The sequence below is a fragment of the Callospermophilus lateralis genome (assembly GCF_048772815.1).
Source record: "Callospermophilus lateralis isolate mCalLat2 chromosome 11 unlocalized genomic scaffold, mCalLat2.hap1 SUPER_11_unloc_3, whole genome shotgun sequence".
NCBI lineage: Eukaryota > Metazoa > Chordata > Mammalia > Rodentia > Sciuridae > Callospermophilus > Callospermophilus lateralis.
The window spans coordinates 7374386-7385924 of NW_027510155.1; the positions used below are offsets into that span (position 1 = coordinate 7374386).

General features: G+C 45.9%; 1 pseudogene; it reads left to right on the plus strand.

The window, feature by feature from the left end:
• The first annotated feature begins 6828 nt into the window (after window positions 1-6828).
• On the plus strand, window positions 6829-10022 carry LOC143385999 (carbonyl reductase [NADPH] 1-like; annotated as a pseudogene).
• The last annotated feature ends 1517 nt before the right edge of the window (window positions 10023-11539 follow it).

Genomic DNA, 11539 nt, shown 5'->3' on the forward strand with positions numbered 1-11539 from the left:
CAATTTTTATTGGTAATAAAAATAATCTTTCTTCGTAAGTAAATTTTTTTAATTTTTTTTTAAAGACAGAGTGAGGAGAGAGAGAGAGAGAGAGAGAGAGAGAGAGAGAGAGAGAGAGAGAGAGAACCTTTCAATATTTTATTTCTTAGTTCTCGGCAGACACAACATCCCCTGCCTGCATGTGGTGCTGAGGATCGAACCCGGGCCGCTCGCATGCCAGACGGGCGCACCACCGCCCGAGCCACATCCCCAGCCCATAAGTAAATGTTAAAAAGATAATCAAGGTAATTCTTAGCAGGGCTTCCTTAGGATTAAGAGAGATTCATTATTAGTTGCTTCCATCCAACACATCAAGGCATTTTGATATTAGGGAACACCGGCCCCTGGCTTATTTGGGGGAAGGGTTTCAAGGACTTATCCGTCAGGTTTTTTGGGGGAGGGGTGAAAATAAAGCAGCATTGTAGTAGAAGCTAGTGATGCTACTGTATGTAGTTTAAAAAAATTAAGATCTCCCCTTCCCACATCTTCATAAGACAGCCTTGGGTACTGCACTGGAGATCCATTCCTGGGACCCAAGTAAACCCAACATCAGACGCAAGAGCCATTTTGTATCTGCACTGAGTACCCAGGACATAGCCCTGTGAGCAAGAGAAGTGATCCTTGGAAATCTTTAAAAGTTGACTGTATACTTGTGTTTTGGGAATCCAGCATGTGTGTTGTATTGTGTAAGTGGGTGTGTAAGTGTGTGTGTGTGTGTGTGTGTGTGTGTGTGTGTGTGTGTGGCACTGGGGATTGAACCCAGGGCCTTGTATATGCTAGGCAAGTGCTTTCCATTGAGTTACATCCCCAGCCCTTTATTTTTTTATTTTATTTTATTTTTTATTTTTTTGCTTTGAGATGGGATTTTGCTAAATTGCTCAGGCTGAGCTAGAACTTGGAATCCTTCTGCCTCATCCTCCAAAGTAGCTGGGATTATGGGCCTGTTCTACCATAGCTGGCTTGGATCTCTTTTTACCTAGGACAGAAGATGGACAGCTTGCCCTTTTGCCACTCGTTAGTACCCATATTCTGGCTGGTCAATAGCTGGGTTGGGACTGGGAGTCCAGACTTCAGATGTGGTTGGCTGATCATCGTGTCCCCAGGATTCCATAGCTGCGTCTCAAGTGAGAGTGTCAGACCCACACCTCTCCTGCTTCAGCCCCGGAAATACTGCTCCCTGCTGCTCTGATGTGAGACTGTGCCTGGACCATCTCCTGCTTCATGGGCACACCTGGGATGTTCCCACACTGGTTCATCAGCCCAGGGTTCTTTATTCTGTTGTCCACAGACTGCTTGGGTTTCTTGTTAAAAATGTCATTCTGAGTTGAAAAATATACTAAGATTCTCATGATTTTAAATAACACCAACATATTTACTAAAGAGGAGTTGCCATTACCTGGAATACTTTCAAAAGTTGATGGTGGCACAGATATTCCCTAGCTTTCCTTTGTAGACTGTTTTGAATGTGCTATCTGTGGATTTATTGAACTAACTTTTCCATGTGTTTAATATTCAGGCAATGAATATTAATCAGCAGGCCACTACTACTTCTTCTCTCTCCTGCTCCTCTACCCTACTGTCAACGCAATTTCTAAGTATCAAGGACATAATGTACACCAACCTTGGTTGGCATAATGAGACTCTCAGTCTTGTTGGCATCCCAGTCCCCAGAACCCATGAATCTGTTTTCTTCTATGGCAGAAAGAACATTGTGGATATGGTTAATTTTAAAGATATTGAGGTGGACTAGCTTGGGGAGCTCAGTTACATCATGAAATGGTTTGACTACCCTCTTCAAACTCCTGTTGAAATTTAATTGCCTTTTTGCTCCCACCTTCTTGCTCTCTTGCAAGCTTTCTCTTGCCAGGTAATGTCACATGATACCTTCTACACATTATGATGCAGAACAACTGTGACTTGCTCATGTGCTTTCCCTGCTAACTTCATTGGCCCTTTCATTATCCCTTGAAGATCTTTTGCATGAAAATTCTGTGAGGTGGTACAGAAGAGGAAGATTGCCGAGTGTGACTCCTGGTCTGCAGCAGTGTGGGGCTTATCAGCCACCAAAATAGACAGCAATGGGTACTGTATTTCTGCAGAGCTCCCTGCCCCCATGTTGAGGCACCTCGTACACAGTATGTGTATCATGACCTGGTAGCCAACTCTCAGGAACTATGTGTTTGATTTTTTTTTAAACTGGAATTTGAAAATGGATGATGTTCTACATTTAGTTAAAAATGACATAGCAACCATAGTTCCGAGCTGACTTTTAAATTTGCCTTGTTGTCTAATTCAGGTTCCTGACTTTGATGGGTAGGAACTGGATGTAGAGAGTAGGAGGCCTTGTCACTTGGACTCCCTACCTAGTCCAGCCCTCCCTTGCCATAATCCTGCACTGTGGTCACAGTGTTGTTGGGTCAGGATGTCCTCTCATTTCTTTACTGAGATGTTGTATCAAGGCCACTAGAGTTGCCTGGAGGCCTTGTGATTTAATCTCTAGAAAGAAATGGGAGGCTGCCTCTTTCTGCTTCTCCTCTGAAAGATCTCTCTGAATGGTTCCTCAGCATCCATTAGGCCAACACAAGAAAATCTAAAATGTCCTCCTCCTACTGCAAAACCAAGGATATAATTTTTTTAGACAGGAGTTTAAATTTTGAGCCATTTAAAAAGTTTAAACTTGGAAGTGATGACTTCAAAGGCTAAGAAATAATATGCCTTTTCAGTGATCTCCACTAAAAGGGAACCTGGCCTATTGACCTGAACTTCAAAAGCTGTAAAGCTGCAAACCAATTGCCAGGAGGAGATAGGCAAGATCAGAAGAAAAGCAATGGAACTACCAAATTCTGTGCAAGGTTCTCTAGCTCATTGTTGGTCTTCAGTTAGAATAGTACCCAAGATACTACTCTGGACATGTGAGTCCGCATCATGAGAAAGTATTTACATCTTCAGGGACTTACGTCTGTGTATTTACCATTTTTCATAATGAAGAAATTCTTCCTTGGCCCTCACACAGCAGATGAATCTCAGGTCCTCTGATTTGGTACATTTACTTTACTTTACAGTAAAGCATTGTGTCTGTGACTGGTTAGGTCTGGTGAGAGAAAGGTCAGGCATTCCTTGGGAATTTCATTCCTTTACATTCTTTTTAAAAAATATTTTTTAGTTAGATATGGATAATACCTTTTATCTCTATGTGGAGCTGAGGATTGAACCCAGTTCCTCTTACATGCCAGACAAGTGCTCTCCCACTGAGCCACAATCCCAGCCCTACTTTCCCTTCTTTCTTGGTCTTCTCCCCACAAAATGCTTCTCACTACCTTCTCTCTGAACTTCCCCTTACTCTGACTTCTTTTTATGTTTTAAAATCCCCCTTGATCTTGAAGCACTCCTACTTTGACTTTTGCCTGATTCTTAGTCTTGGCAGTCTTCTTCCAAGGGGATCCTTGCAACCCGACTTGTTTATGCTAGGCTTTTTCTGTCTTGCTAGGAGGGGCTGAGGAGCTCTGGCCCAGTGTTCTGGGCTGCAGGAAATCACTTTTTGGCCCCTTTGGCTCTATTTTGCACCTCAGATCTGCTCACTAGCTTCCACACGATCTTGGGCACCTTATTGCTTCTTAAAAGCCTGCCGGGCATTCTGTCTCCTTATTCCTCTGGCACTATAGTACTTTCTACTTGCCTTTGCCAGTTCTACCCAGGGACTGGAGTCTCGCCCCTGAACCAGAGTCCATTAGCAGGATCTGTGTTACTACTCCACTCTTCTGATGCTATTTGGCTGTCTCTCAGCTTATTTCCTACAATATTCCTGTTCCTGTTCCTGCTCCAGTTTACTTGCTGGAAGACTTCATATTTCACTGTGTTAACACGTGTACTCCTTCCCAGTCCTTCCCCCTGCTCAGTGCTCCCTGGAAGATGGTTGGTTAGTTGTTGCCAAACCCTGTGGATATGAGGCCTGACTCACTGGATTGGATTCCAAGACAGAGTCTGCCTATCCCCACCCTAGTGAGTTCTCCATGGTCTAGGTTGGGAGCCTTCACATCTTTTCTGTCCTATTGCAGTTAACCAGCCATTGTTCATACATTTCCTGTCCCCAATGTTCACATTTGTCTTGATTCAATTCTTCCCATCGTATAATTTCTCTACCCTAGTCTTGCTAGTCTGTCTCCATATGTGATTTCTCCTTTGTGGTGTATATTTTGAAGGTGATATGAAATATAATTGTTGATGATTGTCCCTTCCCTGTTTACTACTCCTTTCTCCACCGTTACTATAAATATGTTTCCCAAAGAGATCAAAGACTACCTCTTGAGAAGATTCTTGGCTGTGTCTCAGTTTTCTTTTTCTCTTTCTCACTTTTTCCCCTAACACTTGGAACAGCTGACCATCCATTCTTTCTTAGAACACCTTCTTTTGCTGGGAATTCCTTCTCCCATTTCCCTCCTTGGTGTCTGTGACTGAGGATACCCATGATTTTTTTTTCTCCGATTGTTTCTGCTCTTGATGGTTCCTATACCATATTTTCTGGAGCATTTAGCCCCATTGAACTGTCAACTCTTGTGTGGGGACCAGTTCTGAAAGAATAAACAAACCAGCCTGAAAATCATGATCCAGAGCCCTCTGTCAGGCACTGCCTTTTTAATCAGCAGGTGCTCTCTTTTCCAAGCTCCTGCACCACCAGCCATCAGCGAGTGGCCCTCCTACCCACTCTAACTCAACCCACATCCTTAACCCATGCCCTCCTGCACTGGCTCACCACACCTAAGAAGAAAGCAAGAGAGGAGAGACCACCCAACCACAGACCACACCTACACTCGGCTGAAGGAGAACACACAAAGCCACTTCATTAGCCAAGTGAAAAAGACAGCCCAGAGGGTTACATATCCTAGGCTTCATCTGTGTAACAAGTTTCCAACAACCTGGAGAAAAGGGAAGCAGATGCTTGATTGATAGGGGATAGACTGGGTTTGGGAGCAAGAGCGAAGAGTTTGGTTATACAACAGCAACAATAGTCGCCCTTCTGCTCCTGGAAACGCTGTGTCTTGGGCAGGAGCCCTGTACAATCTACACATGTGATGAAATCATACAGAAGTAACTGTACACCCATGAGTAAGGACACAAAACAGAAGAACTCCAAAAATGACTTGTCATCCTTTTCATGTTAATATATGTGTGATATCATACTAGAGTTTGCAGACTGAGGGAAACTGGGAGACCTGTAAGATTTCTCTTGTTTTTTTAAAACTGCTTGTGAATTTATTATTACCTCAATAAAAAATTCCATTGAAAAAAGCAAGGTTCTTCAACTTTTTGTTAATCAACTGCCAGGAAAGTCACCTTGAAATGGCAACATAATTAGAATCTGTGTAAAGCAGCTTTGCGCACAAGACTCTCTTGCAATGATGAAAATATCTTATAGTTGCACTGCTCAATATTGGGGTCGCTGATGTGTGAATCTTTAAATATTGATTTTTCAGTTATAGATGGACACAATATCTTTATTTTATTTTTATGTGGTGCTGAGGATTTAACAGTGCCTCACACATGATAGGTGAGTGCTCTACCCCTGAGCCACAACCCCAGCCTAAAACATTAATTGTATTAATTGTAATTTGCATTAATTGTACATCAATTTCAATTTAGATTTAAATAGACACTGTGTATAGTGGTACATATGGGACAGGACAGAAATGAAACTTGATCTAGTCCCCTCTTCCCTAGTTGTAAGTTCCAAGGGATGAGGAAAATTCATTCGAACCACTGAACCAACTTATAAACTTTCTCAGCAGAAGTCCATTCCTTCATCTTAAAATGGAGGAAAAAAGGTACAACCTGACATGTGATTTGTTTGTGTGTGTGTGTGTGTGTGTGTGTGTATGTGTGTGTGTGTGTGAAGGGCTGTGATGTGCCCAGGCACCTGTACACTGCAGCTCTCAGAGCCAGGTAGGATGGTATTTTTGCAAATACTTAGTGAAGTAAGAGCTGATTTAGTAAATACTTCCCTCCATTCTCAAAAAGGACAGGCGAGTAGCTTTGCTTTTATATACTTAGGGTGAAATGAACAGAAATTTGATGCCCTGGACTGTTCTTTCAGTTCATTCCACAACTCTAGTTTGAAAAGACTTCAATTGCAGAGATAAAGGGAGGGGAAGTTCATACACAAGCCACACGTCTTTCAAGCACAATTGTGAATACTGGATAATGGTGGTACAGAAAGCAAACCTTAGAAGACCAGCACTGGGAGTCAGTACAGATGTAGTCACATGACCAATCCCAATGGTTCTACTCTACCAGGTAGGCACCTGCCAGCACCCACCAGCTCCCACTGGCCTGTGTGGCAAGAGAAGGGCCTTTCTTCTTGAATCCTTTCCTTTCCTAGGGCTCTGCACACAGTCTGCTTGGCAAACCGCTCCAAAAATCCTTCGGAGAAAGTCCAAGCCCTCAGCATGGTTCCCAGGGATGCCAGTGATCTGCCCCAGCCTACCTCCTGGTTCACTCTGACTCCCCCAAAACACTCCTCATGTTCCTCTACAAAAAGCTACCTGATTTCACTGCGTATTCCTCTAACTGCGGAAGGAAACAACAGTTGAACAATTCATTAAGTACATACCAATAAAATCAGGAGGCGAGTTTTGCAACGATTAAATTGAGAAGCACTACTTTAATCTCCAGTTCCCAGTCTTTGACCGCCCCAGGCGACTCCAGGCAACTCTGGGCAACTCGGAGCAACTCCGGACAACTCCAGGCGAGCCACGCCCTGCACAGGGCGGGGCTGTGCCTGCGTGGTGGGCGGGCGGTCCCGGGCCAGCAACCTGCCGGAGCTACACTTTTGCGCTCCAGCGGTGCAGGGGTTCTGAGATCCACTCTCCGTGCAGGTGTTCCCCTCTGCCCACCAGCCATGTCGTCCTGTCGCCGCGTGGCGCTCGTCACTGGAGGCAACAAGGACATTGGCTTTGCCATCGTGCGCGACCTCTGTCGCCAGTTCTCGGGGGACGTGGTGCTCACCGCGCGCAACGAGGCGCGGGGCCGGGCAGCGGTGCAGCAGCTGCAGGCAGAGGGCCTGAGCCCGCTCTTCCACCAGCTGGACATTGACGACCAGTAGAGCATCCGCAACCTGCGCGACTTCCTGCGCAAGGAGTACAGGGGACTAGATGTGCTGGTCAACAACGCGGGCATCGCCTTTAAGAGTAAGCGGTCGGTCGGGGTGCAAAGCTTGTAGTCCTGGGGGACCACGATTGTGCAAGCGGCTCAGGGGCGGGTGCCCTCTGCTTTGTGGGATCCAGAATGTCTCCCTAGAAAGAAACAGAACAGCACAGACTGAAGCCATAGGGAAAGCAGAGACCGAGAAGGTGCAAGCCAAAGGGACATTGTGTTTGCGTGGCTGGGACTCATTGGGACCTTTCTAGGTTTTCTTTACAAAAAACTTTACATTAAAGCAGTTGAATAGACTTTTGACTACTTTTGAAATAAATAGTTGCAAAATATCGATTACACCAATATAGTAAATAGTACCCATGACTCAGATTACCCCAATACTGCCATTCTACAAAAAACAAAGAATGTTATGAAACTAGGAGATTGACTTTTTTCCGCTTTCTACATTTTTTTTATTGAGGCATCAGAGCTGTACATAATGATGGGATTTCATGCTACATGTTCATATAGAAGAAAATATAACAATATAATGAGGTCACTATCTGAAACCCTTCCCCATTCCTTCCCCAACTGCTATACCCGCTTCCCAGGAGATCTCAAGTGTGAACAACCCTGCACTAGACAAAAGACTTTACTTGGAGGAATATCCTGTGCACTCTTTTATTTCTGAGAAATTCTACTCCATGGCAACTGTTTATTGTTTTCTCTTTTTTTCTTAAAAGCGGCTGATCCGACACCCTTTCATATTCAAGCAGAAGTCACAATGAAAACGAAATTTTGGTACCCGAGATGTCTGCACAGAGCTACTCCCCCTCATAAAACCACAAGGTGAGTGGGGTGGGTGATCTGGCCCTGCCCTCCTACAGTCTCATCTCCTTGCCCCTGGCCTCTCCTGCTGCAGCTGTGCCCCTGCCTTGCTGGGCCTCCACCTGCCAGGTGCAGCTCTACTTCCCCACCCCCCTTCTCCAGTGGCTTAATCCTCTGTGCACTGTTCTTGCCACACCTGGCTCTTTGGTATCCTCAAGTGTCTGTTCAAAGGTCTCCTCAGAGCAGCTCTTTATTTCTTCTTTCCCTCCTACTGACAAAGGCCCTAGATTCCATTCTGTGCACCCTTATTCAGACTCATGGACTAGGACCACCTCACTAGACACAGCCCCACTAAACCTGTCACCTGCCCAAAACACTCCCAGACCAACTCACACATATGGATGTTCCTGATCCTCCATAACTCCTGATACCCCCAATCTACAACTGACACTTTCAGAGGATGTCCATCCTTCCTCTAAATCTTCCTGGCCACCCGGCATCATGGCCACCCTGGTGGTCATGAGGCTCTGCCCCCACATCAGCAATGCCCATGTGCTAAGATTGTGCCCACTGAGCTAGGCATCATGGCACACCCCTGCAATCCCACCAACTCAGGAAGCTGAGGCAAGAGGATTGCAAGTTCAAGGCCCACCTCAGCAAATTACCAAGGCTCTAAGCAATATAGGAAGAAGCTGCCTCAAATTTCAAAGAACTGGATGGGGATGTGGCTCAGTTAAGCACCTTTAGGTTCAATTGCTGAAATCAAAAAGAAATAATAAGGGGCTGGGGAAGTGGCTCAAGCGGTAGTGCGCTCACCTGGCATGCGTGCGGCCCGGGTTTGATCCTCAGCACCACATACAAACAACGAGGTTGTGTCCGCCGATAACTAAAAAAATTAGTGTTAAAAATTCTCTCTCTCTCTCTCAAAAAAAAGAAGAAGAAAAAGAAATAATAAAATTAAAAAGATTGTGCCCACTGAGAGTCACCCGAATCCCGCATTCCAGCCCTAAACGGGCCCTCAGCTGACCATGCACACACCTGCAAACCCTCCTGAGAGGCCTCCCTTCTTGAGTCATGCCCTTTCCCAGGGCTCTGCACAGTGTCTGCTTCTGCTGAAGCTGTGCCGGGCACTCCCAGACTCCTTCAGGAGAAATCCAGGCCCTCAGCATGGTTCACAGTGACACTGTGATCTGCCCCTGTCTCCCTCCTGGCTCATTTCATCTCCCCATCAAAATGTTTCATGCTGTGCACGCCACAGACTCTCCTAGTCTTCCACTGAAAACTGCCCTAGTACTCCTCCACTCAGGGAGACCCCCTCTCATTAAGAACACACTGGCAGCCAGCCGCCTTTACAACAAGGAGATGTGTGGCTTAGAGTTGTCACTTGAGTGTACAGCTTCCTTGAAACTTCTGTGCTCACAAGCACCCTGTGATCCCAGGAGTTTCTTTATGGAAATTCATTATGCAACCACCAGACAGTCCGTGTCTGTTTCTCCTACAGCTTATACTGGTAGCGCTCTTTCATATGACAATTTTCTGCTCTAACATTTCAGTATAATTGGTCTTCACTGTTCTCATGTAGATTTTATGTTACATGTTAACACAGGTGAATGTATGATGGTTTGCAATGTATTTTAGGCAGAGTGGTGAATGTCTCCAGCGTTTTGAGTCTGGTCTACCTTAAACTCTGCAGCCCAGAGCTGCAGCAGAAGTTTCGAAGTGAGACCATCACAGAGGAGGAGCTGGTGGGGCTCATGAATAAGTTTGTGGAAGACGCAAAAAATGGAGTGCACAAAAAAGAAGGCTGGCCCAATTCTGCCTATGGAGTGTCCAAGATTGGTGTCACAGTCCTGTCCAGAATCTATGACTGGAAACTCAGTGAACAGAGGAGAGGAGACAAGATCCTGCTGAATGCCTGCTGCCCAGGGTGGGTGAGAACCGACATGACAGGACCCTCGGCCACCAAGAGCCCGGAAGAAGGAGCCGAGACCCCCGTGTACTTGGCCCTTTTGCCCCCAGAGGCATAGGGGCCTCATGGGCAGTTTGTTCAGGATAAACAAGTTAGTGAGTGGTGAGCTGAACTCACACCTCCACCATGGTCCCCACTTGGTATCCTGCACTGATGTGACCCAAAGGATATTTATGCTTTCAAAACTATCCTTAGACAAAAAAAAAATCCTGCAAGGCATCCTTATCAAGTGCTTAGGTGTCACATGTCAAAGGTGGACTAGGGAGCTCACTCAGGCACCACTAATTCCCTGAGGTCGTTTCTTCAACACAGGGAGAGAAAAGTGAAATTCCTGAAAATAACTAATGCAAATGAGAAGGTGAATAAAGGATTCTTGATAAATGTCCACTCTGCAGACTGTTTTCATGATGAAGCAAACTCCATGCCAGGAGCTTGGTCACTGTAAAAGCTAGGTCAAGGGGAGGGAGAGGGAAACTCAGGCTTGGTCAGACCTAGAAGGAGCCAGGCCTTAAACACCTTGCTCTGTGGGCTATGCCCTCAGTTGCAACTACTCGTCCCACAGGAGAGCAGACACACTTAGCAAAACAAGCATCATAGTTGGATGTGGCCCCTGGACTATGGCTTACCCCTCCCCCAGGAAAACACACTACCACCAAGGCAAAGGCAGCTGCCCTTGTGTCTTCCAAAAGCCTAGGTCATTGTGTGAAAACAACCAGCAGCTTGAGAAGAGTGAGTGGGTGCTGTGTGCATGGTCACTTATGACTGAGCTGGAGAAATATTATAGAGACGCCTGGAAGAGAGTGTTCCTAAGTAGGAATGAAGTATCCCACAACTGTAATACTCCCATGTGTTCCAAAATACAAAGAAGTAGAAGAGCATAACAGGATGTTTGGAATTGCAAACCATAGATGTATATATAGACATTGATGACCATTTTTCCACTTTTTTGTTTATTGTGAGCTTTGAAATCTTGGGGAGGGTGAGGGTATGGCTCGGTGGTAGAACACTGGCCTAGCATGGGTGAAGTCATGGGTTCAGGTCCACAGTTCAGTACCACAACAATAAATAAAAATTAGAAATGGAAAAGGAAAGCCCAGGATCTGGCACCTTACTTAGCAGTGGCTCAAGCAGAGTGGCCACTCCTTGCTGTGTCTGGGTTTCTTTAACTGTCAAGCACTCATGGGATGACACATCAGTGTAAGTGTTGAAAAACGGTGCCTGGCACGTGTACCACAAGGCGTGTGCTTTTGTCACACCTGGGATCAGAGCAATGTCACCCCTGGTGGTGGAGAGAAGCCCTTGTTCACTGCCCATCACCCAGCTGGCTCCAGAGGGTATCAGGAAGTGTCCACTGTCCCTTCCCTCCCACAGCCTGGCTCCATGCTGTCCACACCTCTACTCTCAGGACTTCTCACTCTGCCCCAGGGGCTGCCATGGCTGGAGACCTGAAGAGTGAGCACCCCTGAGAACCAGCTCTTTTTTTAAAAGGGAGGTTTGGGGGCTGGGGTCTTAGCTCAGTGGTAGAGCGCTTGCCTTGCATGCTTAAGGCCCTGGGTTCTGTCCCCAGCACCACAT